General features: G+C 37.2%; 1 non-coding gene across 1 annotated transcript; it reads right to left on the reverse strand.

Moving 5' to 3' along the window:
- Nucleotides 1–3705: 3705 nt before the first annotated feature.
- On the reverse strand, nucleotides 3706–3813 carry LOC148553330 (small nucleolar RNA R71). The gene has a single exon (XR_015892556.1). It is a non-coding gene; the product is annotated as a small nucleolar RNA R71 (small nucleolar RNA).
- Nucleotides 3814–18016: the final 14203 nt, after the last annotated feature.

The following is an 18016-nucleotide window of genomic DNA, read 5'->3' on the forward strand; positions in this document are numbered from 1 at the left end:
TACTATGAGTTTGTGTGTTTTTCTGTGATTTCAGGTATTTTCTGGCTGAAATTGAGGGACTTGAGCAAAAATCAGATTCAGAGGTTGAAGAAGGACTGCAGATGCTGTTGGATTCTGACCTCCCTGCACTCAAAGTGGATTTTTCTGGAGATACAGAACTCCAAATGGCACGATTTCAATTGTGTTGGAAAGTCGACATCCAGGGCTTTCCAGAAATATATAATAGTCCATACTTTGCCCGAGTTTAGACGACGCAAACTGGCGTTGAACGCAAGTTCCATGTTGCAGTCTGGCGTTCAGCGCCAGAAACAAGTTGCAAAGTGGAGTTCAACGCCAGAAACACGTTACAAACTGGCGTTCAACTCCAAGAATGACCTCTCCACCTGTAAACTTCAAGCTCAGCCCAAGCACACACCAAGTGGGTCCCGGAAGTAGATTTCTACATCATTTACTTATTTCTGTAAACCCTAGTAACTAGTTTAGTATAAATAGGACTTTTTACTATTGTATTTACATCTTCGGATCAGATATTTGATTAGTTTTATGCTATCTTAGACCTTTAGGGTGGCTGGCCATTCGGCCATGCCTGAACCTTCATCACTTATGTATTTTCAACGGTAGAGTTTCTACACACCATAGATTAAGGTGTGGGGCTCTGTTGTTCCTCATGAATTAATACAAAGTACTACTGTTTTTCTATTCAATTCAACTTATTCCGCTTCAAAGATATTCATTCGCACTTCAACATGAATGTGATGATCGTGACACTCATCATCATTCCATATGAACATGTGCCTGACAACCACTTTCGTTCTACCTTCGATTGAATGAGTATCTCTTGGATTTCTTAATTAGAATCTTCGTCGTATAAGTTAGAACCCATGGATGGCCATTCTTGAGATCCGGAAAGTCTAAACCTTATCTGTGGTATTTCGAGTAGGATCCAGGAAGGGATGGCTATGACGAGCCTCAAACTCGCGAGTGTTGGGCGTAGTGACAGACGCAAAAGGATGGTGAATCCTATTCCAGTATGATCGAGAACCTCCAGATGATTAGCCATGCAATGACAGCGCATTGGACCATTTTCACAGAGAGGATGAGAAGTAGCCATTGACAACGGTGATGCCCTACACAAAGCTTGCCATGGAAAGGAGTAAGATTGATTGGATGAAGATAGCAGGAAAGCAGAGGTTCAGAGGAACGAAAGCATCTCTATACGCTTATCTGAAATTCTCACCAATGAATTACATAAGTACCACTATCTTATTTTATATTTTATTTATCTTTTACTTATCAATTCATAAAATCAGTTGAATCCGCCTGACTGAGATTTACAAGGTGACCATATTTTGCTTCAAGCCGACAATCTCCGTGGAATCCCTTACTCAAGTAAGGTTTATTACTTGGACGACCCAGTGCACTTGCTGGTTAGTTGTACAAAGTTGTGAAACAGAATTAAGAACATGAACGTGCGTATGTAGTTTTTAGCGCCGTTACCAAGGAAGTAAAGATCACGATTTCGCACACCAAGTTTTTGGCGCCGTTGCCAGGGATTGTTCAAGTTTGGACAACTGACGGTTCATCTTGTTGCTCAGATTACGTAATTTTATTTTAATTTTAAGCTTTTTATTTCTTATTTTCGAAAAATACAAAAAAAAATAATAATTTCTTCTTTTTCGTTTTTTCCCAATTAGTTTTCGAAAAATAAAAAAAAAAGAATTTAACAAAATCATAAAATCAAAAATAATTTGATGTTTCTTGTTTGAGTCTAGAGTCAAGATTTAATTTTGGTGTCAATTGCATCCTTTTAATTTTCTAAAAATTATTTTCGAAAATTCATGCATTGCATTCTTCATGATCTTCAAGTTGTTCTTGGCCAGTTTTCTTGTTTGATCTTCATATTTTCTTGTTTTGTGTCTTTCCTTGTTTTTCATATGCATTCTTGAATTATTAATGTCTAAAGAATAAAAATTTTTAAGTTTGGTGTCTTGCATGCTTATCTTTTCTTAACAATTTTCAAAAATAAGTTCTTGGGGTTCATCTTGACATTCAAAGTGTTCTTGGTGTTCATCTTGACATTCATAGTGTTCTTGCATGCATCACATGTTTTGATCCAAAATTTTCATGCATTGAGTCAATTTTGTGTTTTTCTCTTTCATCATTAAAAATTCAAAAATCAAAAAATATCTTCCCTTTTTCACTCATAAATTTTCGAAAATTTGAGTTGACTTTTTCAAAACTTTTTAAAATTTAGTTGTTTCTTATGAGTCAAATCAAATTTTCAATTTGAAAATCCTATCTTTTTCAAAATCTTTTTCAAAAATTAAATCTTTTTCATTTTTTCTTATTTATTTTCGAAAATTATAAAAATATTTTTCAAAAATCTTTTTCTTAATTCTATCTTATAATTTTCAAAAATATTACTAACAATTAATGTGATTGATTAAAAAATGTAAAGTTTGTTACTTGCCTAATAAGAAAGGTTCAATCTTTAAATTTTAAAATCAAATCTTTTTGTTTCTTGTTAGTCAAGTAATCAACTTTAATTATCAAATCTTTTTAAATTTCTTTTTCAATTTCAATCATATCTTTTTCGAAATCAAATTTAAAATCCTTTCTAACTTCTTTTCTAACTTCCTATCTTTTCAAAATTTGACTTTCAAATCTTTTTCAATCAATCTTATCTTTTTGTTTCAATCACATCTTTTTTCAAATTTCAATCTTATCTTTCCAAAATTTGATTTTCAAAATCTCTTAACCACTTAACTTTTTGTTTGATTCTTATCTTTTTCAAAACTGCCCAACTAACTCTCTACCTTTAATTTTCGAAAATTCCTTCCCTCTTTTTCAAAATTTCATTTTAATTAACTAATTGTTTTAATTTTAATTTAATTTTAATTATTAATTTTCGAATTTTAAATTTAATTTTAAAATAATTTTATTTTATTTTGTTTAATTTTCGAATTCATTCCTTATCTCTCATCTCCTTCTATTTATTTATTCATCTACTAACACTTCTCCTCACCCAAAAATTCGAACCCCTTCTTCTCCTCTGAGTTCGAATTCTTCTCTTCCTCGTTCTTTTTCTTCTTTTCTTCTACTCACACAAGGGAACCTCTATACTGTGGTAAAAAGGATCCTATTATTATTTTCTGTTCCCTTCTTTTTCATATGAGTAGGAGCAAGGACAAGAACATTCTTGTTGAAGCTGATCCAGAACCTGCAAGGACTCTGAAGAGGAAACTAAGATAAGCTAAAATACAACAATCCAGAGACAACCTTACAGAAATTTTCGAAAAGGAAGAGGAGATGGCAGCCGAAAATAATAATAATGCAAGGAAGATTCTTGGTGACTTTACTGCACCTAATTCCAATCAACATGGAAGAAGCATCTCAATCCCTGCTATTGGAGCAAACAATTTTGAGCTTAAACCTCAATTAGTTTCTCTGATGCAACAGAACTGCAAGTTTCATGGACTTCCATCTGAAGATCCTTTTCAGTTCTTGACTGAATTCTTGTAGATCTGTGATACTGTTAAGACCAATGGAGTTGATCCCGAGGTCTACAGGCTTATGCTTTTCCCATTTGCTGTAAGAGACAGAGCAAGAGTGTGGTTGGACTCTCAACCCAAAGATAGCCTGAACTCTTGGGATAAGCTGGTCACGGCTTTCTTAGCCAAGTTCTTTCCTCCTCAAAAGCTTAGCAAGCTTAGAGTGGATGTTTAAACCTTCAGACAGAAAGAAGGAGAATCCCTTTATGAAGCTTGGGAGAGATACAAGGAACTGACCAAAAAGTGTCCTTCTGACATGCTTTCAGAATGGACCATCCTGGACATATTCTATGATGGTCTGTCTGAGTTATCAAAGATGTCACTGGACCATTCTGTAGGTGGATCCATCCACCTAAAGAAAACGCCTGCAGAAGCTCAAGAACTCATTGACATGGTTGCAAATAACCAGTTCATGTACACTTCTGAAAGGAATCCTGTGAATAATGGGACGCCTATGAGGAAGGGAGTTCTTGAAATTGATACTCTGAATGCCATATTGGCTCAGAATAAAATATTGACTCAGCAAGTCAATATGATCTCTCAGAGTCTGAATGGATTGAAGGAATCATGCAACAGTACTAAAGAGGCATCTTCTGAAGAAGATGCTTATGATCCTGAGAACCCTACAATAACAGAGGTGAATTACATGGGTGAACCTTATGGAAACACCTATAACCCCTTATGGAGAAATCATCCAAATTTCTCATGGAAGGATCAACAAAAGCCTCAACAAGGCTTTAATAATGGTGGAAGAAACAGGTTTAACAATAGTAAACCTTTTCCATCATCCACTCAGCAACAGACAGAGAATTCTGAGCAGAATCTATCTAGCTTAGCAAATTTAGTCTCTGATCTATCTAAGGCCACTGTGAGTTTCATGAATGAAACAAGGTCTTCCATTAGAAATTTAGAAGCACAAGTGGTCCAGCTGAGTAAAGGAATCACTGAAACCCCTCCTAGTACTCTCCCAAGCAATACAGAAGAGAATCCAAAGAGAGAGTGCAAGGCTATTGATATAACAATCATGGCCGAACCTACAAGGGAGGAAGAGGACGTGAATCCCAGTGAGAAAGACCTCCTGGGACGTCCAGTGATCAACAAGGAGTTTCCCTCTGAGGAACCAAAGGAATCTAAGGCTCATCTAGAGACCATAGAGATTCCATTGAACCTCCTTATGCAATTCATGTGCCCTGATGAGTATTCTTCTTCTGAAGAGAATGAAGATGTCACTGAAGAGCAAGTTGCCAAGTACCTTGGTGCAATCATGAAGCTGAATGCCAAATTATTTGGTAATGAGACTTGGAAAGATGAACCTCCCTTGCTCACTAATGAACTGAGTGATCTGGATCAACTGAGATTGCCTCAGAAGAAACAAGATCCTGGAAAGTTCTTAATACCTTGTACCATAGGCACCATGACCTTTAAGAAGGCTTTATGTGACCTTGGGTCAGGGATAAACCTCATGCCACTCTCTGTAATGGAGAAACTGGGAATCCTTGAGGTACAGGCTGCCAATTTCTCATTAGAGATGGCAGACAAATCTATGAAAATGGCTTATGGACTAGTAGAGGATGTGTTAGTAAAGGTTGAAGGCCTTTACATCCCTGCTGATTTCATAATCCTAGAAACTGGGAAGGATGAGGATGAATCCATCATCCTTGGAAGACCCTTCCTAACCACAGCAAGAGCTGTGATTGATGTAGACAGAGGAGAATTGATCCTTCAACTGAATGAAGAAAACCTTGTGTTTAAAACTCAAGAATCTCCTTCTGTAACAATGGAGAGGAAGCATAGAAAGCTTCTCTCAGTACAGAGTCAACTAAAGCCCCACAGTCAAACTCTAAGTTTGGTGTTGGGAGGCCTTAGCCAAACTCTAATTTTGGTGTTGAACTCCCATATCCAAACTCTAAGTTTAGTGTTGGGAGTCTATAAAATTGACCTGATCACCTGTGTGGCTCCATGAGAGCCCACTGTGAAGCTATTGACATTAAAGAAGCACTTGTTGAGAGGCAACCCAATTTTTGTTTATCTAATTTTATTTTTATTTTTATTGTTCTTTCATGTTTTATTAGGTTCATGATCATGTGGAGTCACAAAATAAATACAAAAATTAAAAATAGAATCAAAAACAGCAGAAGAAAAATCACACCTGGAGGAAGGACTTACTGGCGTTTAAACGCCAGTAAGGAGCATCTGGCTGGCGTTCAACGCCAGAACAGAGCATGGATCTGGCGTTGAACGCCAGAAACCAAGCAACATCCTGGCGTTCAAACGCCAGGAATGCACCCTGAGAAGAGCTGGCGCTGAACGCCAGAAACAAGCATAGAACTGGCGTTCAATGCCAAAAACATGTTGTATCTGGGCGTTGAACGCCCAGAACAAGCATCAATTCAGCGTTTAAACGCCAGAATTGCATGCAAAGGCGTTTTACATGCCTAATTGGTGCAGGGATGTAAATCCTTGACACTTCAGGATCTGTGGACCCCACAGGATCCCCACCTACCCCACTCATATTCTTTCCTCTTCTCAACATTCATCCTCTCTTTCCAATAAACAACCTTCCCCAAACCCCTTCATCTCCTCCATATTTTCTCTTCTTCTTCTTCTTTTCTTTCTTCTCTTGCTCGAGGACGAGTAATATTCTAAGTTTGGTGTGGTAAAAGCATAAGCTTTTTTGTTTTTCCATTACCATTGATGGCACCTAAGACCGGAGAAACCTCTAGAAAAGGAAAAGGGAAGACAAAAGCTTCCACCTCCGAGTCATGGTAGATGGAAAGATTCATCTCCAAAACCCATAACTAAGGGTGAAACATCAAGGGCACTCCATCATCCTTCATGAAATTAGAGAAGATCAAAGAGGAATGAGGGAGGAGCAACAAAGACAAGGAAGAGACATAGAAGAGCTCAAGGACATCATTAGTTCCTCAAGAAGGAAATGCCATCATCACTAAGGTGGACTCATTCCTTGTTCTTAAATTTTCTGTTTTTTTGTTTTCTTATGTTAAATTTTTATCTACGTTTATGTCTTTATTACATGATCATTAGTGTCTAAGTGTCTATGCCTTAAAGTAGTGAATATGAATCCATCACCTCTCTTAAATGAAAACAGTTCTAAAAATAAAAGAACAAGAAGTACATGGTTTCGAATTCATCCTTGAAACTAGTTTAATTATTTTGATGTGGTGGTAACACTTTTTGTTTTCTGAATGTATGCTTGAACAGTACATATGTCTTTTGAAGTTGTTGTTTATGAATGTTAAATATGTTGGCTCTTGAAAGAATAATGAAAAGGAGAAATGTTATTTGATAATCTGAAAAATCATAAAAATGATTCTTGAAGCAAGAAAAAGTAGTGAATACAAAAAGCTTGCAGAAAAAAAAAAGAAAAAAATGGCAAAAAAAAAGAGAAAGAAAAAGAAAAAGCAAGCAGAAAAAGCCAAAAGCTCTTAAAACCAAAAGGCAAGAGCAAAAAGCCAATAGCCCTTAAAACCAAAAGGCAAGGGTAATAAAAAGGATCCAAGGCTTTGAGCATCAGTGGATAGGAGGGCCTAAAGGAATAAAATCCTGGCCTAAGCGGCTAAACCAAGCTGTCCCTAACCATGTGCTTGTGGCGTGAAGGTGTCAAGTGAAAACTTGAGATTGAGCGGTTAAAGTCAAGGTCCAAAGCAAAAAAAGAGTGTGCTTAAGAACCTTGGACACCTCTAATTGGGAACTTTAGCAAAGCTGAGTCACAATCTGAAAAGGTTCACCCAGTTATGTGTCTGTGGCATTTATGTATCCGGTGGTAATACTGGAAAAACAAAGTGCTTAGGGCCACGGCCAAGACTCATAAAGTAGTTGTGTTCAAGAATCAACATACTGAACTAGGAGAATCAATAACACTATCTGAACTCTGAGTTCCTATAGATGCCAATCATTCTGAAGTTCAATGGATAAAGTGAGATGCCAAAACTATTCAAGAGGCAAAAAGCTACAAGTCCCGCTCATCTGATTAGAGCTATGTTTCATTGATATTTTGGAATTTATAGTATATTCTCTTCTATTTATCCTATTTGACTTTCAGTTGCTTGGGGACAAGCAGCAATTTAAGTTTGGTGTTGTGATGAGCGGATAATTTATACGCTTTTTGGTATTGTTTTTACATAGTTTTCAGTATGATTTAGTTAATTTTTAGTATATTTTTATTAGTTTTTAATTAAAAATCACATTTCTGGACTTTACTATGAGTTTGTATGTTTTTCTGTGATTTCAGGTATTTTCTAGCTGAAATTGAGGGACCTGAGCAAAATTCAGATTCAGAGGTTGAAGAAGGACTGCAGATGCTGTTGGATTCTGACCTCCCTGCACTCAAAGTAAATTTTCTGGAGCGAAGGAACTCCAAATGGCGCCCTTCCTATTGCGTTGGAAAGTAGACATCCAGGGCTTTCCAGAAATATATAATAGTCCATACTTTGCCCGAGTTTAGATGACGCAAACTGGCGTTGAACGCCAGTTCCTTGTTGCAGTCTGGCGTTCAGCGCCAGAAACAAGTTGCAAAGTGGAGTTCAATGCTAGAAACATGTTACAAACTTGCGTTCAACTCCAACAATGACCTCTCCACGTGTAAACTTCAAGCTCAGCCCAAGCACACACCAAGTGGGCCCTGGAAGTAGATTTCTACATCATTTATTTATTTCTGTAAACCCTAGTAACTAGTTTAGTATAAATAGGACTTTTTACTATTGTTTTTACGTCTTCAGATCAGATATTTGATTAGTTTTATGCTATCTTAGACCTTTAGGGTGGCTGGCCATTCGGCCATGCCTGAACCTTCATCACTTATGTATTTTCAACGGTAGAGTTTCTACACACCATAGATTAAGGTGTGGAGCTCTGCTGTTCCTCATGAATTAATACAAAGTACTATTGTTTTTCTATTCAATTCAACTTATTCCGCTTCTAAGATATTCATTCACACTTCAACATGAATGTGATTATCGTGACACTCATCATCATTCCCTATGAACGTGTGCCTGACAACCACTTTCGTTCTACCTTCGATTGAATGAGTATCTCTTGGATTTCTTAATCAGAATCTTCGTGGTATAAGTTAGAACCAATGGATGGCCATTCTTGATATCTGAAAAGTCTAAACCTTGTCTGTGGTATTCCGAGTAGGATCCGGGAAGGGATGGCTGTGACGAGCCTCAAAATCGCGAGTGCTGGGCGTAGTGACAGACGCAAAAGGATGGTGAATCCTATTCCAGTATGATCGAGAACCTCCAGATGATTAGCCATGTAGTGACAGCGCATCAGACCATTTTCACAGAGAGGATGGGAAGTAGCCATTGACAATGGTGATGCCCTACACAAAGCTTGCCATGGAAATGAGTAAGATTGATTGGATGAAGACAGCAGGAAAGCAGAGGTTCAGAGGAATGAAAGCATCTCTATGCGTTATCTGAAATTCTCACCAATGAATTACATAAGTACCACTATCCTATTTTATATTTTATTTATCTTTTACTTATCAATTCATAAAATCAGTTGAATCCGCCTGACTGAGATTTACAAGGTGACCATAGCTTGCTTCAAGCCGACAATCTCCGTGGGATCGACCCTTACTCACGTAAGGTTTATTACTTGGACGACCCAGTGTACTTGCTGGTTAGTTGTACGAAGTTGTGAAACAGAATTAAGAACATGAACGTGCATATGTAGTTTTTAGCGCTGTTACCAAGGAAGTAAAGATCACAATTTTGCACACCAATAACTGCTGTTTTGTTTGCTTCAACTGTACTTCCATATTTATATTAGCCATTCTTGTGTCTTGTAGTATCTCCTTGAATTAGGCTAGCTATTTTGTTAGAAAATCTAATTGCTGATTGAATTCAGTAACTTGTTCTGTAGGATTGAGTTCAGTAGTTACTGTTTTAGCCTCTTCTTTCATGGAAGACTCACTACTTAGGTACAAATGCTGATTTCTGGCAACTATATCAATGAGCTCTTGAGCTTCTTCAATTGTCTTTCTCATGTGTATAGATCCACCAGCTGAGTGGTCCAAAGACATCTGAGCTTTCTCTGTAAGCCCATAATAGAAGATGTCTAACTACACCCACTCTGAAAACATTTCAGAGGGGCATTTTCTTAACATCTCTTTGTATCTCTCCCAGGCATCATAAAGAGATTCATTATCTCCTTGTTTAAAGCCTTGGATGTTTAGCCTTAGCTGTGTCATCCGTTTTGGAGGGAAATATTGATTCAGGAATTTTTCTGACAGCTGTTTCCATGTCCTTATGCTAGCCTTAGGTTGGATATTTAACCACCTCTTAGCTTGGTCTTTTACAGCAAATGGAAACAGTAATAATCTGTAGACATCCTGATCTACTTTCTTATCATGTATTGTGTCAGCAATTTGTAAAAGCTATACCAGAAACTCTGTAGGTTCTTCCTGTAGAAGACTGGAATACTGGCAACTTTGCTGCACCATGATAATGAGCTAAGGATTCAACTCAAAGCTACTGACTCCGATGGAGGGTATACAGATACTACCCCCATATGAAGCAGTAGTGGGGTTAGCATATGACCCCAGAGTCCTTCTGGACTGTTCATTTCCACGTAGGTCCATGATGGAGAAAGGGAGATGATGTGGATTGTAAATATTTATTTATTTATTTTTTTTATTTTTTTTGAAACCAAAAATAAAATAAAATGAAATGAAATAAAATAAAATAAGTGAAAATTCGAATATAAGTTCAGAAATTAAAAGGAAATTGAAAACTAAAATAATTAATTAATTAAAAAGATTTGAAAAATAAGGGGTAAGGATTTTCGAAAAATGAAGAGAGAGAAAGTGGTTAGGAAGTTTTGAAATTTAAATTTTAGATTTGAAAATTAAAATTTGAATTTTTAAATTTTTGAAATTTGAAATTCGAATTTTGAAATTTGAAAATTTGAATTTTGAATTTTGAAAAAGTCAATAATATAAGATAAGGATTTGAAAGAGATTTAAATTTTGAAAAGATTTGATTTTTAAGTTTGAAAATTAAATTTTGAAATTTGAAATTTTGAAATTTGAATTTTGAATTTTTAATTTTGGATTTTAGAAGTTGAAAATTGAAATTTGAATTTGAAATAAGATAAGATAAGATTTTGAAAAAGATATGAATTTTTTTGAAAAAGATTTGAATTTGAAATTTTTTAAAACTAAGATAAGATAAAATTTTGAAATTGAAATCTGAATTTTTAAAAAAAAATTCGAAATATTTGCTTAAAAATAGTTAGAAAAGATATTTTTTTTATTTTTGAATTTTATGATGAAAGAGAAAAACACACAAAAGACACACAACTTAAAATTTTTAGATCTAATGCTCCTTGTTTTCGAAAATTTTGGAGGTAAAACACCAAGGAACACCAAACTTAAAAATTTTAAGATCAAAACACAAGGAAGACTCAAGAACACTTTGAAGACTCACAAGAACACAAGAACATGAAGAAAGAACACCAAACTTAAAATTTTTAGAAAACCAAAATAAAATTTTTGAATACTAAAGAAAAGTTAACAGAAGAACACCAAACTTAAAGTTTCACACAAGATTTATTCAAAGAAAAATTATTTTTGAAAAAGTTTTAAAAAGAAGATAGCCAATTACAAAGAACATAAGCACCACGCTCTAGCCAATTGAGCTATAAATTTAACGTGTTTTAATAAGGTATATAATAAATAATATATATATATATATATATATATATATATATATTTGAAAACTGATATTTTGAAATAGCACAAGAAAAACAAGAAAAGACACAGAACAAGAAAACTAAAGATCAAACAAGAAAAATTGATAAGAACAACTTGAAGATCAAGGAAGAACAAAGAACATACAATTCGAAAATTTAAAGGAAAATAAAAACATGCAGTTGACACCAAACTTAAAGTATAAAACTAAACTCAAATAGAGAAATTCAATTATTAGTAAAAAAAATTAAAATTTTGAAAAACTATTTTGGAAAAAGAAAATAAGGATTCTAAAATTTTAACAAGAACAATAATAAAAGACTCAAAGACAAATCACAAATTAATAAAGAGAAATAAAAATCTTTTGAAAGATTTTTGAAAAGAAAGTAAAAGACTCTGACCCAAAAGACAAAATCTTCCTAATCTAAGCAACAGGATGAACCGTCAGTTGTTCAAACTCGAACAATCCCCGGCAACGGCGCCAAAAACTTGGTGCACGAATTGTGAATCACACTTTTCACAACTCGTACCACTAATCAGGAAGTGCACTGGGTCGTCGAAGTAATACCTTACGTGAGTAAGGGTCGATCCCACGGAGATTGTTGGTTTGAAGCAACCTATGGTTATCTTGTAAATCTTAGTCAGGAAATCAATTATAATTATCAATATGAATTGCGAAGAATAAAAGAGCATGGATTAAATACTTGTTCTGCAGTAATGGAGAATATGTTGGAGTTTTGGAGAAGCTTTGTCTTCTGAATCTCTGCTTTTTCCATGTCTTCTTCTTCATGCACGCAAGGTTCCTCCTATGGCAAGCTGTGTGTTAGTGGATCACCGTTGTCAATCATCCGTCCTCTCAGAGAAAAAGGTCCAGGTGCGCTGTCATCGCACGGCTAATCATTTGTCGGTTCCCACTCATGCTGGAATAGGATCCATTGATCCTTTTGCGTCTGTCACTATGCCCAGCCCTTGTGAGTTTGAAGCTCGTCACAGTCATTCAATCCCTGAATCCTACTCGGAATACCACAGACAAGGTTTAGACTTTCCGGATTCTCAAGAATGCTGCCAATGGATTCTAGCTTATACCACGAAGATTCTGATTAAGGAATCCAAGAGATATTCATTCAATCGAAGGTAGAACGGAGGTGGTTGTCAGGCACGCGTTCATAGGTTGAGGATGATGATGAGTGTCACGGATGATCACATCCATCATATTTAAGTGCGAATAAACACCTTAGGTAGAAACAAGCGTATTTGAATAGAAAACAGAAATAGTTGCATTAATTCATCGAAACACAGCAGAGCTCCTCACCCCCAACAATGGAGTTTAGAGACTCATGCTGTTAAAGAGTACAAAGTTCAGATCTAAAATGTCATGAGGTGCAAAATAAATCTCTACAAGTTGTTTAAATACTAAACTAGTAACCTAGGTTTACAGAAAATGAATAAACTAAGATAATTGGTGCAGAAATCCACTTCTGAGGTCCACTTGGTGTGTGCTGGGGCTGAGACTTAAGCTTTTCACATGCCTAGGCTATTTCTGGAGTTAAACGCCAGGTTGTAACCTGTTTCTGGCGTTCAACTCCCATTTGTAACCTGTTTCTGGCGTTTGACGCCAGATTGCAACATGGAACTGGCGTTGAACGCCAGTTTACGTCATCTATACTTGAGCAAAGTATGAACTATTATATATTGCTGGAAAGCCCTGGATGTCTACTTTCCAACGCAATTGAGAGCGTGTCATTTAGACCTTTGTAGCTCCAGAAAATCCATTTCGAGTACAGGGAGGTCAGAATCCAACAGCATCTGCAGTCCTTTTTCAGCCTGAATCAGATTTTTGCTCAGCTCCCTCAATTTCAGCCAGAAAATACCTGAAATTATAGAAAAACACACAAACTCATAGTAAAGTCCAGAAATATGATTTTTATTTAAAAACTAATAAAAATATAATAAAAACTAACTAAATCATACTAAAAACATACTAAAAATAATGCCAAAAAGCGTATAAATTATCCGCTCATCAGTGAGGTTAGCCAATTGGGTACTCAAGGCATCAAATTGAGCCTTGTTGCTCCCCTCTCATTTTTCCATAGCGGCTCTAAGCTCTTCAACTTGATTGTTGGAAGATGGAGGAGTTTGGTTTTGGTTTTGTTGTCTATGGTGTGGTGCTTGGTACTTGGTGTAGATCTTTTGGTTTTGGTTGGAGTGGCTTTGGTTGGCTTGGTAGTTGGTGTTGTTGTGGTGGTATTGGGATGAAGATTGGTTGTTGTTGTGATGAGAAGAAGAATTGTTCCATCTTTGGTTTTGATTGCTTCCTTGCGCATTATCCCTCCACCCTTGATGTTGATTACCACCTTGATGGTAATTGTTTTGACCTTGAGAAGGGTAGGGTGGACGGTTGTTGTAATTCACATTGGCTACCACAAGGGCATGTTCCTCTTGAATTTGATGGCATTGGTCGGTGTAATGTGTGGTGCTAGAGCACAAACCACAAATTCTAGGAGGGCCTTCAAGTTGAGCAACCGGAGGTGGGGCTTGGACAGCTTTGATGGAGTAGTATTCTTTTTGATCCCTTTGGATTCGTATAAGGATGGTGGTCGTATCCCCAAGTGCTTTGGTTAGACTTGATTCGGCAACATCCTATATCAAATTCCAAGCTTCTCCCTCCATCTTGTTTTTCGAAAAGGAACCACCACTAGAAGCGGTGAGCAATCTTCTATCCTCCGTACAAAGACCTCTGGTAAAGTAGCTAATGAGCAAGTTAGTGGGCATTCCGTGGTGTGGACATGACTCCAATAGCCTCTTGAACCGAGACCAATACTTGTACAAACTCTCTTGGTCTCTTTGCATTATGCCCGAAATCTCTTTCCAGATGTAGTCGGTCTTCTCCGATGGAAAGAATTTATCAAGAAACTCTTTTCTCAAGAAATTTCAATTAGTCACAATCTCATCCGGTAGCGAATAGAACCATATTTTTGCTTGCGCTTCAAGAGAGAAGGGGAAGGCAAAAACCATGATAGCTACCTCATCGGCTACATGCCTTCGAGCCGTAGAACAAGCAACTTGAAAATACTTCAAATGTCGGATGGGGTCTTGACCCCGCAACCCATGATACTTAGGAAGTAGATGTATCAAGCTACTCTTCAACTCAAAGTTCGGATCAAGGTTAGGATACCTTGCTTGCAACTGTTGAAGTATGATATCCGGAGCTTCTTGCTCATGCAAAGTGATCCGGCGTGGCTCCGCCATGTGTGGCTCACCTGTAGGATGCAAAGATGTATTAGTAGTTGATGAGCGGATAATTTATACGCTTTTTGGCATTATTTTTAGTATGTTTTTAGTAGAACCTGGTTACTTTTAGGGATGTTTTCATTAGTTTTTATGTTAAATTCACATTTCTGGACTTTACTATGAGTTTGTGTGTTTTTCTGTGATTTTAGGTATTTTCTGGCTGAAATTGAGGGACTTGAGCAAAAATCAGATTCAGAGGTTGAAGAAGGACTGCTGATGTTGTTGGATTCTGACCTCCCTGCACTCAAAATGGATTTTCTGGAGCTACAGAACTCAAAATGGCGTGCTTTCAATTGCGTTGGAAAGTAGACATCCAGGGCTTTCCAGCAAACTGGCGTTCAACGCCAGCTCTCTGCCCAATTCTGGCGTCCAGCGCCAGAAACAAGTTGCAAAGTGGAGTTCAATGCCCAAAATGGCACAAAAGCTGGCGTTCAACTCCAAAAAGAGCCTCTGCATGTGTAACATTCAAGCTCAGCCCAAGCACAAGTGGGCCCTGGAAGTGGATTTATGCATCAATTACTTACTTCTGTAAACCCTAGTAGCTAGTTTATTATAAATAGGACTTTTTACTATTGTATTAGACATCTTTTGATCATTTTTAGATCTCTAGACCTCCATGGGAGGCTGGCCACTCGGCCATGCTTACCCTATATTCACTTATGTATTTTTAACGGTAGAGTTTCTGCACTCCATAGATTAAGGTGTGGAGCTCTGCTGTTCCTCATGAATTAATGCAAAGTACTACTGTTTTTCTATTCAATTCAACTTATTCCGCTTCTAAGATATTCATTCGCACTTCAACCTGAATGTGATGAACGTGACAATCATCATCATTCCTCATGAACGCGTGCCTAACAACCACTTCCGTTCTACCTTCGATTGAATGATTATCTCTTAGATCTCTTAATCAGAATCTTCGTGGCATAAGCTAGATTGATGGCGGCATTCATGAGAGTCCGGAAAGTCTAAACCTTGTCTGTGGTATTCCGAGTAGGACTCTGGAATTGAATGACTGTGACGAACTTCAAACTCGCGAGTGCTGGGCTTAGTGACAGACGCAAAAGGATAGTAAATCCTATTCCAGTATGATCGAGAACCTCCAGATGATTAGCCATGCAGTGACAGCGCATCGGACCATTTTCACAGAGAGGATGGAACGCAACCCTTGACAACGGTGATGCCTCCAGACAATTAGCCATGCAGTGACAGCGCATCGGACCATTTTCCAGAGAGGATCAAAAGTAGCCATTGACAATGGTGATGTCCTTACATAAAGCCAGCCATGGAAAGGAGTAAGATTGATTGGATGAAGACAGCAGGAAAGCAGAGGTTCAGAGGAACGAATGCATCTCTATACACTTATCTAAAATTCTAACCAATGAATTACATAAGTATTTCTATCCTTATTTTCTATTTATTATTAATATTCGAAAACTCCATAATCAATTATTATCCGCCTGACTGAGATTTACAAGGTGACCATAGCTTGCTTCATACCAACAATCTCCGTGGGATCGACCCTTACTCACGTAAGGTTTATTACTTGGACGACCCAGTGCACTTGCTGGTTAGTTGTATCGAAGTTGTGACAAATTATGAATTGAGATTAGAGCACCAAGTTTTTGGAGCCATTACCAGAGATCACAATTTTGTGCACCAGTAGTGCCAACAGAAGAATAGGAAGTAACGGACTCTAAGTCACTCTCGGTAACGTCTAGTGATTCGGTATTTTCCTCAAGAGAGGCCGAAGTACTAGGCGTGTAATTCAACCGCTGCCTAGCTTGCCGGGTGTGTAACAAAGTTCTTTCAATCTTGGGATCAAAATTGGCTAAGCTAGAATTCGATTGAGACCGAGTCATCAAACTTGAAAGTCATAGCACAAATGTAAAAGAAATCTAAGCTATGGCTAAGTATTGAAAGAAGTAAACTATCTACAATATTCACATATTCCCATAACCAATATCAAGGCATATGTTGCAACTATTCCCCGGCAACGGTGCCAAAAATTTGACACGAGCCCCAAGAGTGTATTGGTAAAGATTTTCTCCAATAAGGTCGCGTTGCAAGTATAGCTCTACCAACAAGAATCCTCGGGGGTCAAATTTAGAACAGGGATCTGGTTGTCACATGTTCAACCCCAATAGAAATAAACATGTGCTTCAACATTGGTTAGAAATCCGGGGTTGTGAGTTATGAGCATGAAAATAAATGGGAATCTTAACAAGCAAGTAATCTTAAAATGCAACAACTAGTTCAATTAAGTAAGCAAAACATGAGCAACTTCAATGAATAAACAACATTCCACTTAATTCTATTATAACCCAAACAAGTAACTACAACTAAAGCAATTGGTTGAGGAAATTGAATTTCAAATATGAATAATAAAAGCAACTCTTGGCTAGGCTTGGGAATTGGGGCCACCATCCTTGTCTAACAACTATATCTTGACAATTATGAGGAACCAAACTCGTTAAGTCTACTCTCAAAGTCTTAAGTACGTGATATCTACTCCTAGACTTGAAGTACGTCAAATGGCTTTGATCACATCAACTTATAAGTCCCAACCTACCTACTAATTAGATTAGTAGTGGGTTGGCATCAATGATTATCAAATTGACCACCAAGGGCTCCCAAATCATCAAATCCATTAGACCCAATGACTCAAGTTTACCCAATTCCCTTGACCTAGGCCAAGAGTAAAGAAGACTACTCTATAATCAAAGTAAACAATTCATCAAACACTTGGTAAGCATTAACAAAAGACATGTTCAAAATAGCAATTAAATTGAAATCTACAAATACCCACTAACAATTATCAACATATGATCATCCAAACAACAAAGCTAAACATAGAAATCATCAATGTAACATCAACAAGTCAAGATTCACAATATTCATGAAATGGGTATAAAATGACAATTGACAAGAATTCAAAAACTATCACAACATATAAGCAAAATTGTAACAAGGAATCCAAATTGAACAATTAAAACTAGTAATTAACAAGATCCAAGTCACAAATCAACAAGGGAAGATCAAATTAAAACTAGATCTAGAGAGGAACAAGGGTTTCTCCCTCTAGAATGACACAAGAACCAAAAACTAACTAAAAATTATTTCCTAGTGTAAAATGAGTGATCCCCCTTTTCCCCTAGCATCCTTGGGTCTTTTACATGCAGAAATATCTTGAAATTGGGCCTAATGAGCCTCAGAAATCGCCATGCGTGCATGCGCGCTGATTGCTTTTGTGACACATGCGTGCGCGCCAAGTGCGCGTGCGCGTCGATAGAGATTTTCTGATCCGCGCGGATGCGTCCATCCTTGCACGCCACCTCCAGCCAAGCCCGTTTACGCATGCGCGTGGAGTGCGTGAGCGCGCCGATGCTGCTTTTCCCAAGATTTTAATTCTTCATGTTCCTCCCTTTTTGTACATGCTTTCTCCCTCTCTTCTAAGTCA

Source organism: Arachis ipaensis, chromosome B7 (genome assembly GCF_059453495.1).
Source record: "Arachis ipaensis isolate K30076 ecotype BB chromosome B7, ASM5945349v1, whole genome shotgun sequence".
NCBI classification, from domain to species: Eukaryota; Viridiplantae; Streptophyta; class Magnoliopsida; order Fabales; family Fabaceae; genus Arachis; species Arachis ipaensis.